This window comes from Sceloporus occidentalis, unplaced genomic scaffold (genome assembly GCF_023333645.1).
Source record: "Sceloporus occidentalis isolate IW3139 unplaced genomic scaffold, rSceOcc1.0.p SCAF_62, whole genome shotgun sequence".
In the NCBI taxonomy this organism is placed as follows: Eukaryota; Metazoa; Chordata; class Lepidosauria; order Squamata; family Phrynosomatidae; genus Sceloporus; species Sceloporus occidentalis.
Window position 1 is genome coordinate 1,941,333 of NW_028317042.1, and position 14,669 is coordinate 1,956,001.

Genomic DNA, 14,669 nt, shown 5'->3' on the forward strand with positions numbered 1-14,669 from the left:
TTAATTAATATTGTTGATTTTTTTTTTAGTCTAATTTTGGTGAGTTACTTTTAATAAAGTATTTTAAAGTTTTTTGGGTTTTTCACTGACGTGGTAGGCCTACACCACATCAATGTTTGGCTTAGTATATAGTGATGGGGGTTGTAGTGCAGTATTGTCAGTGTCTGGCTCAATGTATAGTGATAGGCATGCATTGACGTCAATGTGTGCCTCAGTATATAATAGTTATGCTGTACCCCTGTCAATGTTTGCCTAACCATAGAAACTATGCAGTTTTAAAGTGTGTGTGGGGGGGGGTGCCACATACAGTATATGCCACAGGTGCCAAATACTCTAGGTATGCCCCTGCATCATGCGGCAGTCAGACCCAACGGCTGTGCCTCAGCTCTTTGTCCCACGTCTTAAAAGGGGTGGGATGAAGAGCTGAGGCACAGCCATTGGGCGGTGCGGTGCGTGCACGCCGGCCGCTTTGATTTCATTAGGTGCCGGTGGAGTGACTGCCGCACGACAGCCGCTTTCAATGTCGCTCGCAGCCGCTTTGGTGGCGCAATGGGCCAGTTGACTAGACTTGCCCCCCAGGCCTTGGGCTGCCAGCCCTCCCCTGACTGGGCCAGTCCAAGACCCCCTCTTTTAGAAATAACACTATTTTAGTGTTTACCATATTGTTAAAGTACTTTTTGTATGCATACTTTTTTTTCAGTGCATGCTAGCTATTGCGTACGCAGCTCATAACTGTCAACGGTCCCGAATTTTCGAGGATTAGTAGCCCTATGTTCTTCTTATTGTCAGGCTGCGTGCAATGTTGCGTGACCCCATGCTGCTAATCTCGAGTCATAGACTCTGGACAAGGTAAAGCTGTGGGAGTGTGAAGGATTGATATTGTCAGATGTGCAGATGTGATGTCCTGACATGTGGAGTGAGGTGTATTGGTACAGTTAGGATGTTTTAATTTGAGTGCTTATTAGTGAGTGTATGTTAGTGTGAGTGTTAGAGTGTGTAGGTATAAGCATGCTAGTGTATGTGTGTGAGATTAGATGTCTATGTGTAAGCATGTATCTTTAACTTTGAGTGAGTATGTGTGTTAATGTACAAATTTGTGTGCTACAATGTATATTAGTTACCAGGGAGGCAAATGGCCAGGGCCAGAATCTATCTGCAACCGACCAGTTTATTGGGACAATTTAGTGTGAACAGTAACTTGAATCGGGTATAGCACATGCAGGAAAAGGGTAGGAGATTGTGTTTTGTAAACAGAATGCCCAATGATGTCATGCTGCTGCTAACATATCGTGAGTAGCAAGATGTGTTATGTCATGCACACACAAATACCATTCATTTTGTTTATTTCTTTTCTTTGGTAGAAGCTCAAATGTTCTCGGGAGAAATAGGGCGTAGATGAGTGAATACTTAGGTGGCATTTTTTACCACACAAGGCAGCAGTGAGATCTTTTCTAAGAAATGAAAAAAAAATTAAACAATTACCTTAAAAAATTATTCTCGTTTGAAATTTAAAGGGGTAACAGTCTCATTCATATACAGCAGTTAATTTCGAGCATAATTTCAAATAGAAATAAAGATCTGTATTAAGTTATTTTTGTTCTTTCAGCTGGAATGTGAGTGTCTCGGTCACATAAAAGACCTGGACAATTGTAGTGGTTACTTTTTCCAAAACAACCTTTTTTTCTTGAACGTTAGACTTGACTAATTGACATTTTTTTGTAAATCGCTCTGTTTTAAGACCTTGCGGCCAAAGCAGGATCTACATCCACGATTGTCGGGTAAACTTTTGTTGTTTTTGTTAGCTTAGCAGAAACAATTTGGGTAATTCACCGCTGTGACTTGTAACCACGGATATCTGATAAAAAATGCACTTTGAAATGCAATTTGGCGAGTGACACCGTTATAAATGCCAGAAACACAAAAGGAGCAATTCAAAATATTGGCAACCTCGTATCATCCAATGTTGTTAGTGTCGGGAAACCAACCGCTATGCCCAATTTATGTAGGTGAAAACAATTCAGTTGGCAGAGTACAACTGTGCAATGTTTGTGACCTCATGAACTTTAGGTTCCAGCTTCTGGGTAGTCAACAAGTAAAAGCAATGGGATGCAGATATAGCTATACAGGCTTGTGATGTACCTTTTACAATGTATGACAGTATCAATGACTAACATACTATAGCTTGGAATCACCCCTTTGTATCATGAGGTGTGGTTAGCAGGGCCACCAAAGAATTCTTGAGACCTGCTACATTTACAGTATGTAATTGTGTGGCCTCTTATTTATTATTTACCGTATTTTCCAGCGTATAAGACGACTTTTTAACCCGTGAAAATCTAATCAAAAGTCGGGGGTCATCTTATACGCCGGGTACTGAAACTTACCGAGCCGGACTGGAGAATCACGAATCTCCAGGGGAGGGGCGAGCGGAGAAGCCGCCTCCCCTGGGCCGGTCTTCAGGGCCGCGTCGAGGTAGGTGCAAGATCATGATCTCCCCAACTAGCCCTGATCAGCGGGCGCCCGATGAGCAGGGCTGGTTGGGGAGATCATGACCTCGGCTTCCGTGCTCCCTAATCACTACGTGCCGGCTATTGATATCGAGCGCGGGGATGACTTCATGTCCCGGCGCTCTGCATCAATTGCCGGCGCGTAGTGATGAGGGAGCAGTAAAGCAGAGGTCTGAAATGACAGACCTCACGCTCCCACAACTGGATGGGAAGATGAGAAAGGTAAGAGATGGGGAGAAAGGGGTGTAAGTGCAGTGTATGTGTATATATGTTGCTGTGAGATGGTCAGTGTATGTGTATGGTCAGGTGTGTGTAAGAGCAGTGTAGGTATTTGTGTGTTTGTAAGCTGGTGTGTGTGTATATATATATATATATATATATATATATATATATATATATATATAATGTGTGTGTGTGTGTGTAAAGGCAGGGGTGTGTGGTGAGGGCAGTGTATAAATGTCTATGTATGGACAGGCGTATGTTAGTATGTGTAGATATATATATGTGTGTGTGTGTAAGGGCAGTGTATGTATTTATGTATATGTCTGTGTATGGGCAGTGTACGTGTATATGTGTGTTTGTAAGCTGGTGTGTACGTGTATATGTGTGTAAAGGAAGGGGTGTGTGAGGGCAGTGTATGTCTATACATGTGTGTGTGGACAGGCATATGTTAGGGAGAGCTGACCCACCCAATCCAAGCAGGCTTTGTATACAACAACCAGCTAATCACCGGTAAGGTACATCGCTTGCCGTGATTGGCTGGTTGTTGTATACTGGGTAGAGGGGTAGTCTTATACGGCGACTATAGCCCAAACTCTTTATTTTAACTGGAAAAGTTGGCGGTCGTCTTATACGCCGGAAAATACGGTATGTTAACTGAATGAGACTTTGTGACTATGATAAACTCATCAAACATTCTGAGCATCCTAGAAAAGAGGGACATCCAGAGGTACAAAGGGATTTGGGTCATAAAGAGGGACACTCACCGTGGTATGTCCCAGGGTCATGGGAAGAATAGACAAGTTCTAAAGGCCACATTGTCTAATTCCTCCACACTACAATGATTGTACAGAATTGCTGTTAGCAATCACACTCCTGTCATGCTAGGTCAGCCAGTACATGCTGGAATCTGGGTATGTCTGGGCATGATAGGATTGTGATTGCTGTTAACAATCATATATATATATATATATATATATATATATATATTATTGTTATTGAATTTTTTGTTTAATTTTGGTGTGTTACTTTGAATAAAAGTGTTTTTTTGTTTTTAAAGGTGGGGGGGTAATTTTCCATTTCGGCCAAGTGAATGATGAATTTTCGGTTTCGGTCCAGAATTTTCATTTTGGTGCGTCCCGTATATACTAAGCCAGACACTGAAGTGGTAGGCCTACACCACATCAATGTTTGGCTCAGTATATAGTGATAGGGATTATGCTGCATTATTGTCAATGTCTGGCTCAATGTATAGTGATGTATGGTGTTATGCTGTACCACCATCAATGTGTGCCTCAGTATATAGTGATAAGTGTTATGCTGTACCACTGTCAATGTTTGCCTGAGTATATAATGGTAACAGTTATGCTGTAGCCCCGTCAATGTTTGCCTCAGTATATAATGATAGCAGTTATGCTGTACCCCAGTCAATGTGTGCCTCAGTATATAATGATAGCAGTTATGCTGTACCACCGTCAATGTCTGCCTCAGTATATAGTGATAGGTGTTATGCTGTACCACCATCAATGTTTGCCTCAGTATAAAATGATAGCAGTTATGCTGTACCACCATCAATGTCTGCCTCAGTATATAGTGATAGGTGTTATGCTGTACCACCACCAATGTTTGCCTCAGTATATAATGATAGAAGTTCTGCTGTATCCCTGTCAATGTCTGCCTCAGTATATAATGATAGCAGTTATGCTGTACCCCAGTCAATGTCTGCCCCAGTATATAATGATAGCAGTTATGCTGTACCCCAGTCAATGTCTGCCTCAGTATATAATAGCAGTTATGCTGTACCCCCGTCAATGTGTGCCTCAGTATATAATGATAGCAGTTATGCTGTACCACCGTCAATGTCTGCCTGAGTATATAGTGATAGGTGTTATGCTGTACCAACCGTCAATGTCTCTCAGTATATAATTATAGCAGTTATGCTGTACCCCCGTCAATATGTGCCTCCGTATATAATGATAGCAGTTATGCTGTACCCCAGTCAATGTCTGCCTCAGTATATAATAGCAGTTATGCTGTACCCCGTCAATGTGTGCCTCAGTATATAATTATAGCAGTTATGCTGTACCCCCGTCAATATGTGCCTCCGTATATAATGATAGCAGTTATGCTGTACCCCAGTCAATGTGTGCTTGAATATATAATGATAGCAGTTATTCTGTACCCCAGTCAATGTTTGCCTCAGTATATAACGATAGCAGTTATGCTGTATCACCGTCAATGTCTACCTCAGTATATAGTCATAGGTGTTATGCTGTACCACTGTCAATGTGTGCATCAGTATATAACAATAACAGTTATACTGTACCACCATCAATGTTTGCCTGACAATATAATGATAATAGTTATGCTGTAGCCCCTCAATGTTTGCCTCAGTATATAATGATAGCAGTTATGCTGTACCCCCGTCAATGTCTGCCTCAGTATATAATTATAGCAGTTATGCTGTACCCCCGTCAATGTGTGCCTCAGTATATAATGATAGCAGTTATGCTGTACCCCAGTCAATGTGTGCCTCAGTATATGATAGCAGTTATGCTGTACCACCGTCAATGTCTGCCTCAGTATAGAGTGATAGGTGTTATGCTGTACCACCATCAATGTTTGCCTCAGTATATAATGATAGCAGTTGTGCTGTACCCCTGTCAATGTGTGCCTCAGTATAAAATAGCAGTTATGCTGTATCCCCGTCAATGTGTGCCTCAGTATATAATGATAGCAGTTATGCTGTACCACCGTCAATGTCTGCCTCAGTATATAGTGATAGGTGTTATGCTGTACCAACCGTCAATGTCTGTCTCAGTATATTATGATAGCAGTTATGCTGTACCCCAGTCAATGTCTGCCTCAGTATATAATGATAGCAGTTATGCTGTACCACCATCAATGTCTGCCTCAGTATATAGTGATAGGTGTTATGCTGTACCCCCGTCAATATGTGCCTCCGTATATAATGATAGGAGTTATGCTGTACCCCAGTCAATGTGTGCTTGAATATATAATGATAGCAGTTATGCTGTACCCCAGTCAATGTCTGCCTCAGTATATAATGATAGCAGTTATGCTGTACCACTGTTAATGTGTGCCTCAGTATATAGTGATGGCTATTATGATGTATCCCCATCAATGTTTGCCTCAGTATATAGTGACAGGTGTTATCCTATACCACCGTCAATGTTTGCCTCAGTAAATAACGATAACAGTTATGCTGTACCACCGTCAATGTTTGCCTGAGTATATAATGATAACAGTTATGTTGTAGCCCCTCAATGTCTGCCTCAGTATATAATTATAGCAGTTATCCTGTACCCCCGTAAATGTGTGCCTCAGTATATAATGATAGCAGTTATGCTGTAGCCCCGTCAATGTCTGCCTCAGTATATAGTGATAAGTGTTATGCTGTAGCCCCGTCAATGTTTGCCTCAGTATATATTAGCAGTTATGTTGTACCCCCGTCAAGTGTGCCTCAGTATATAATGATAGCAGTTATGTTGTACCCCCGTCAATGTGTGCCCCAGTATATAATGATAGCAGTTATGCTGTACCACCGTAAATGTGTGCCTCAGTATATAATGATAGCAGTTATGCTGTAGCCCCGTCAATGTCTGCCTCAGTATATAGTGATAGGTGTTATGCTGTACCCCTGTCAATGTGTGCCTCAGTATATAATGATAGCAGTTATGCTGTAGCCCCGTCAATGTTTGCCTCAGTATATAATAGCAGTTATGTTGTACCCCCGTCAAGTGTGCCTCGGTATATAATGATAGCAGTTATGCTGTACCCCAGTCAATGTGTGCTTGAATATATAATGATAGCAGTTATTCTGTACCCCAGTCAATGTTTGCCTCAGTATATAACGATAGCAGTTATGCTGTACCCCAGTCAATGTCTGCCTCAGTATATAATGATAGCAGTTATGCTGTACCACCGTCAATGTCTGCCTCAGTATATAGTGATAGGTGTTATGCTGTACCAACCAGCAATGTCTGCTTCAACTCTTTTTCCTTTAAAAGGTGTGTCCCACCCGTTTGTTATGTTTGTCTCAGTCTGCAGGTATGTCCTTGGTTTTGTGTTTGGTTTCAGCTTATTAGTGATTCAGTAGGCAGGTTTTAGCGTTAGGACCCACCGAATATTGGAGTACTTTGGCCATATGATGTGATGGAATCTCCAATTGTTAGCACATAGTCCTAGGCTAGTTCCGGTATTCATGTTTGTCTGTCTCTTATGTGCATTTACCCTTTATTCCCTGAACCATCTGAGGATCCCGGTTCATCTCTCCTCTCCCCATGTCCCCATTAAGATTTCCTATGCTTGCTTAAAGGAGAAGCGGCTGAGGATCTCGGCTCCTTACTCCATCCCGTGTTCCTTGCCTTGTTCCCTGTCCTTAGTTGTGTTCTGTACCAGGTATGTCGTCTGGCTATGTTTCTTGATTGGTCTCCCATTCCCTGTTCCTTGCTCTGTCCCCCTTGCTCGCTCTGATCCCCTTGCTCACTATGTTTCTGCATTTACTCTGCTTAGCTTCCCTACTCCCAGCCTGTATCATCCTGCACATGATTCTAGTGCTGTTTCATGCCTGCTCCAGGGTGCCTGCAGGATATCTCCAAGTTCTGCTTTGTTCTGTACAACATCTGCTGCTATGTCAGGTCCTGTGGCTCCGCTTCTGCATCCTGAACTCCTGAACACAATCTTTGGGTGCTCTGGGTCATTAGAGTCGTCTGTATGGACCCAGTTCCTGACAGTTTGTCTATTGTTGTAACTTAGTTGGTAATCAGATCAAATTTAATGAATAATATGTGCAGAAATCCAGGTAATGCCAAGGATTCAGATACTTTCAGCCACAAGGTTGGACACTTTTTCAATCAACGTGATCTTTCAAGAGATTGTCGTTAAGGACACTGATCAGATTTGGTTCATGCTGATTCATTCTAAGAGCAGAATACCCTAATATAATACTTTGAGATGGTTATAACTCACCTCATATCCGCTTCAATCGAACATATAGAATGTCAGAACTGAAGGTTACATGATCGGTTTACATAGCTCGATTTTAGAACCGTGAACAAAACACTGCAGAAACTTTATGGACAAGAATCAGTTCACCTACACACATCCATGGTCATCTAATTTTACTTCAGGAATCAATGGGGCATCCTCAAAAGAAAAAAATCTTCATTAGCCTTAATCACTTCCTGGAAATATCAGTCCTGAAGGTCACACTTGTATTTTTACCTTGAAATTGAACTACAGTCACATGAACCAGACTGAAATGTGTAGCGTAACCACAGAAAGAAATTAATATTGGAGGTAATACGGTAAGTCGTATCTCACCTTGCTCTTAGGTGGCCATATGTGGAGCTGCAGGTTTAACAACTAAATAGTTCAGCAAAGTATCTCCTTTGACTAGTTTATTACTTGTTGCTACATACCTAGTGAGGTGGGGGCCAAACTTGTGCCTTTTCATACTGACCATCAAAGAAGTTATGATTTAAATTCTACATAGTTTGAAAAACCCTTGACCAGTTTTCTAAATAGGAAATAATAAAATGTAGGATTATGCTGGAATTTAAGTCATACAAGTGATAGTTACTCTGTATTTTGTTGGCAGAAGTTACTTCAATGAATTGGGGGTTTTACTCTATATGATAATGGAAAAAAGTAACGTCCACCCGTAAAAATTCTGACACTTATTCTTATGAAAGCTATATCATTTTATATAATTTTCTTACAAGTGGGATTATGACTTTAATCAAGGCAAGTATATTTTTACTTTTGTTACTATCAGCTAGTAGTTCCCATTTTGGGTTCTGGTTTTTCAATTCCTTAGACAATTTAATGTCATTTGCAAAAATGGAAAGTTTTCTCTTTAAACTCATTTCAATGTCTCTAATAAATTAGGAATTGGCCCAGTACCAAGTCTTGAAGTATTCGGCTAACAATTTAAGTCCAAATTGAAACAGATCCATTTCCAACAATTATTCTTTAAAACCGTTCCCCAGCCAAATTTTAAGCTTTTGTCTCACAATGTTACGCAAGAACTGATGGGGAATAATCAAGATGAAATGAGGCTATAGGAAAAGTACGATTCATTGGTTTTTCTGTGGAGTTAGATTTCATCTAAAGGTTTTTTTTGGAACAAATGAAACTGTAGCAGCCTTTTTTTAACACATGCTTATCAAATCAAAATTTGTAGTAGCTTGATGCCGTGTGAATGTAGAATGGGAATCTGTAGAAAATGCATTTTTTCCCCCACTGAATCTGAATGTGTATGCCTTTTTATGCTTTTTCGGTTGTGCGATTCCCTTTTCTATTGTTTTTGTTTCGCTATGCATATTTCCAAGTTCTGACCAAACCTTAGGGTTGAGCTCGAGTCTCAAGGGGTTAAAATGAAAAGCAGTCCACTGATTCAGCTCCCTGGTAAGTAATATAGCCATGAAAAATTAGGACTCGACAAACTTGGGGTACTTGGACGTAGTGGCAGGCTAAGCAATGTATGGCCATATGATGTGACAGAATCCCCAATATTTATGCCTTAGAGTTCACCAACATCTGTCCAACCATATTCTGGGCTGCCATTTTGCATTCAGCTTTCAGTATTGTTTTCGGGAAGCAATTATGATTGAAATATTGTTGTGATGATGTCATTTACGATAAATGTCACAGACGCCATTCTTTAGTTAGACACAATAAGCATTTGACTATCTTTCCTTTCGGGATATTAATCAGGAGTTCGCTAGTCCTCTGCCAAACCGTTTTGTTAAGATAATTCCTTTTTCTTTGCTTAAGCAAAGTTCCTTTTATAGAAAGAATGAAAAGAAACGGAGTCCGATGCAGTCAAGGTGACTTTATTGCCCATACAGCATACTTTATATCCTCCAAACACATTTCTTGAATCCATCCTTTTAAATCAAAATAGGTAACACTGAACAGACAATGCCTTTTAATGTGTAAATAAAACTACATGGTACAAGTCTCATTCATTGTACTCGAAACTCACATACATGCTAAAAAAACTTCACTTTAATATTTATTACTTTCCAACTACACTTTCTATTTTCTGCCCGACCATATAAATTGACCATGTCTTATTTTTTTATAGAACATTGTGAGAGAATAACATTAAATTGATAAAACGCATCACACTGATGAAAGCATTAAAAAAAATGAGATTTATTTTGTGCAACTGAGAGTGAGGGAGGTACATAGGTGAAAAAAAACCCAAAAAACTCAATGGCCAATTTGTTTGGGACAGACATTCATGGAAAGCTATTAAAAGATGGGGCCAGCAGCATTATATAACAGGTTAACAAATCCATAGCTTACAAGCTTTGGCACCTACCATCACGCTCTGGTAGCTATAGCGTGGCTACCGCTAACATAGCATCGGTCACGATCATATTTGGTTACGCATTATCGCCTATACATTGGAACCATAATAATTACGACTAAATTGGTCAAAGAGACATCTTTATTATCAAACCTCTGGTAAGATTTAGGACCGAAAACCTTATAGGGCGATTTAGCAGCAATGTTGCATTTATACAATAGCATTTTAAAAATGATCAAGCCTAGAAAAATAAATCAGTCACCCCCCCCCCCCCCCAAGGTACACAAGTGATTTTATTATGGGAGACAACACTAAGCCTGCCGGGACAGATATTAATGGTACATCTTAATAACTTGGTGTACAAATATAAAAAAGCGGTGTTTTGCCCCCGATATCGAATAAATATCACTACGATCGGGAGCGATTCCTAATCCAGAGGGAAATTCTGGCTTCCTAACTGCTGCTCAATATGTGATGAAGTGTCACACCGAGGCCAGGGGCGGTTGATCTGTACAATAGGTCATCTTTTTTGCATTGGAGGTTTTAATGCCGATCTTTACCATGTACAACGCATTTTGAAATATCACGCACATGACGAAAAACAGCTTTCCAAGTGAACATCCATGAATGGGTGCGGGAAGCAATTCCTCACCGCCAGAATTTTTTACCAAGGGTTACTATAAGCATCCCCTGCTTAGGGCTACCCCCCAAACCCCCACCATTCTTAGGTGCCTCTGTCTACTATGTAACCTTCTAATACTTTTGAGTTACTAAGATAGTTTGGCACTGTTTTGAGACCTCAAATGGCCCTGACAGAGGTCTTTCCACTTAAAAGGTGGGGGACCAAGGAGGTCCGTTCTGTGACACGAAACGGTTTTGTACCTTCGGCGCGAGTAACCACATTTCTATCAAAGGAACTCGATAAACAGGAAGCCACCTACTTTGTTTCCTCAAAACACCGCTTTTTAGGCCCTGTGTATCTACCTTTTTAGCCAGAAACATCAAAATAACTGGATGAACTAACATTAAATAACAATTTTATACCACAATAATGCTCATCAATTTCATAATCTAAATTTTGGATTTTTTTGTTTATTCTTTCTTCTGGTGACAAATCAAATACAAAGAAAAAAAAAATAACAAAACTTATATCCGATTTCATTTCGCGCCAAATGACACACAGCAAGCCCTGTGAATTTTGTTTTTGTTCAAGCCATCAGTACATGAGCAGTAATATCACCCTTCTGGCCTTCAAACAACAACACAATTCAGGCTTTGGCGATTTGAATGAAATAAGTCTTTATTTTTTTTTTTTTGTTAAATTAAACTTTTATAATTCTAAACTATTACCGTAAAGGGATAACGCATTCTCAACTTCCTAGATCTACTTTCTGCTTCCTACTGGTTTGTAATACATACACAAATAAAATAATCCCTTATTCCTACTGAAGGACTACCAATCCCAAAGAGCCGCCTTTTCGCAAAAAGTTACGTTTCCACTAAACCGGTGACATCAATGAGACAGTTAAACAGCATATATGTCTCTTTCACTTGGGTTACAAGTAATCCACGCAGGCTACATCCTGGACCCCTACTTAATATCCGTTCATGTTTTTGTAATTATTTTTTTTTTTTTTTAAAGAAAAAAAACTTAATAATCATAATAATCGTAGCAAGCAACATTTGCACGGTCACAACAAGGGCGTTTTAGTCCATGACAAGCAATAACACAACCAAAATAGGGATAGGAAGGGGGTTATCATTACAATATCACAGGTGAGCAATCTAGCAAAGAGGACACAGACCGAGATTACGTGGATGTGAACACAGATGGCAAGAAAACTGTTCTCCTGTTGCAAAACTGGATACTTTTAAACAGGTTTGGATAGCAGCTGTTTTTAGCTACATACTTTCACCGGGTATATAACTAAACTTCTTTCAATACAGAAACGCACTGGGGCTTGTAAATCTGATGACTCCCGAACCAACGCATTTTGAACAACAACAAAAAATAATGACGAGCTGACTGTGGTGGTTAAAGAAAATGCCACAGGCTCGTTTTTTATTGTCTAAAAATCTTTTTGAAAAAATCTATATTTTAACACTTTTCAAAGATATTTTGATATTCCCTTAATTCCCACAAAGTAAAATAAAGATGAAAATATGGCGGTAATTTAAGATTTTAGTATATATATATATATATATATATATATATATATATATATATATATATATATATATATATATATATAGGCTTTTTGCTATACCTATTTCTAAGAATCCACAGAGGGAGCAGTTACTGTAAGCAAGAACTATAGTACGATTTGGAATCATCACTAGTCTTCCAAAGAACAAACATACCGCAATATAAAGTCTAAGTGTATTCAGCGCCAACGCATCTTACTAACCCTCATGTTATATACTATCCTAGCATTGTTTTATTATGCAGGAGGATGTTCTCCTAGTGGACTTTGTTCTAGATTTCATCACAGATGTCCACCCTGGCCTTCAAAATCCAGGCTTTGACAAACCTGGAATAGCTGACTTTTCATTGGCAAAGAAGAAGCAGAATTAATAAACTTGCCTGTTTGAACTGTAACGCCAGTGGGCAGAGGAATTAGGGTTGGTATACCACCATCTTTAGATATGGTGTTGGAATTGTGGTCAATGCTGTAGCATGTTCGTTCTGAGGGTTCCCAGACAGGAAGGAAAAAGTGCCCCCCGTTGACTCTTGTATCGGAAATGGAAAGCAATGAGGTGCAAACACAGATGCCAGCTGCCTTTGCACGACCGCGCGCGGCTCCCAGAAGAAAACAAAAACTGTGAAAGGGTGAGGTATTGCTAGAATGGGAACCAATTTGTATCCAGTAAATCTGAGGTAAGCATACCATCTTTGCAGGTTGTGATCAGAAAATATATATATTTATATATATCATTAACACGCAATCCGAAAAAAAAAAAAAACTGTACAAGGGCATTCCAGTAAAATCAAAAAGGTACATATATCTTAACCACCTACTTCAGGATTGGAAAATTTAAGCAGTAAAATAATATATTATAAAAATGTTTACAAAATAGCAGCACACTCAGTGAAACAATACAGCTAAGTACTGTTAATGTGAATAAAAATGAAACAAATCATAGCTCCTTAGCAGCGCAAAAAAAAATTAAAAAAAAATATAAAAATCACATAATCCTTTTACCATCACTTAGTCGCCAACCCCAAACCTTCAAACTGTTTACAAACTACAATGAATGCTCTTTTTTTCCAATTGCCGTTTCTTTGAAAAACATGGCAGTTTTTTTTTAACCAACAGCTTAATTTGTCAACTGTTTTCTAATAACTGTGCAAGAGAAAAAAAAGTTGCAACAGCATTAATTATTTTTTTTCTCACAAACCTAAATGCCTTGTTGCTGGAGCAGATAATGAAAATAAAAATTCAAGTACATTGGAAAGCATTTGATGCAAGTCTTAAATCTTGATGGTTACCGTTTGTCAATAGCTATTTCCATAAAAAAATGACTATTATGGCAATTAACTTGATCCTTCAGGGCAATTAAAGGGATAGTAAAGCCAGTCCTTTGTTTTCTAGCAAGCGGGTAAAGCTTTTCGTCTTTTAACTGTCTTGGGAGAGCAGCTAAGACAAGTTGGTGATTTAGGTATATGATTGGGGAGTAACACTTCAATGAGCAGCTTGTTTGAACCAAGTGATTCGGCATGAGCTGTACAGATGCCCACAAGGACCAAAAACACGGACGTGACCAAAAAAAAAAAAGACGACTCAAACTCCAGCTTGTGCACTAGCACTTTTGACAAGCCGGTTGGAGCCAGGCTGGATCCAAGCTAAAGTTTGAACTTCAAGGATCCGTTTCAAAAATTGGCCTCCTGCTAGAACACAGAGGGCTTTCCCTGTCAGAAGACTTTACTATCCCTTTAAAGTAAAATAAAAAAAATAACATTTCTTTTGTTATACATCCGGAATGTTGTAAAAGGAATGTCACCCAAGGCAGGTATAGGAACATCCAGCAACTCTATAAATTAACGAAACGCAAACTCTGCAGTGGAGACTTAAAAAGCTATATATATGTGACTCGCCCAGCATCATTTTCATAAACCATTCCATCTATCCCTTAGGAACAATTTTCAAAGTGCTTTTTTTCGACTGAAATGGTTTACAATAATCCTAACTGTAGACCACAAGCAATACAAAACATACTAATGGGGGTAAAAGAAAAAAGGGGTACTTTTTTGGGAACGGTGAGGTGGAGTTCATTAAATATCTTGCAGGATTAGGGGGTATCTACCTCTCCTGCACATTGAGATTACAGACCTCACTTCTTAAAATGCCCCCCTTTTAATGTACATTCATTATCTTGGACTGGTCCACAGTTTACTAAGCGGGAACCCTATATACCAAATTTAAACCTAATTGAACCATATTTGAAAATAAGGAATTAAAAGAAGCAGATTTTAAAGATTGGGAGAAAAATAACAACAATAAACCCTGCCTTAGGCTTGCAAAAAAAAAAAAAAATAAAGCAACTTTCTTCGGTAGCAGCTACCATAGACAGCAAGAGTAAACAGAACTAAAACAAACAAA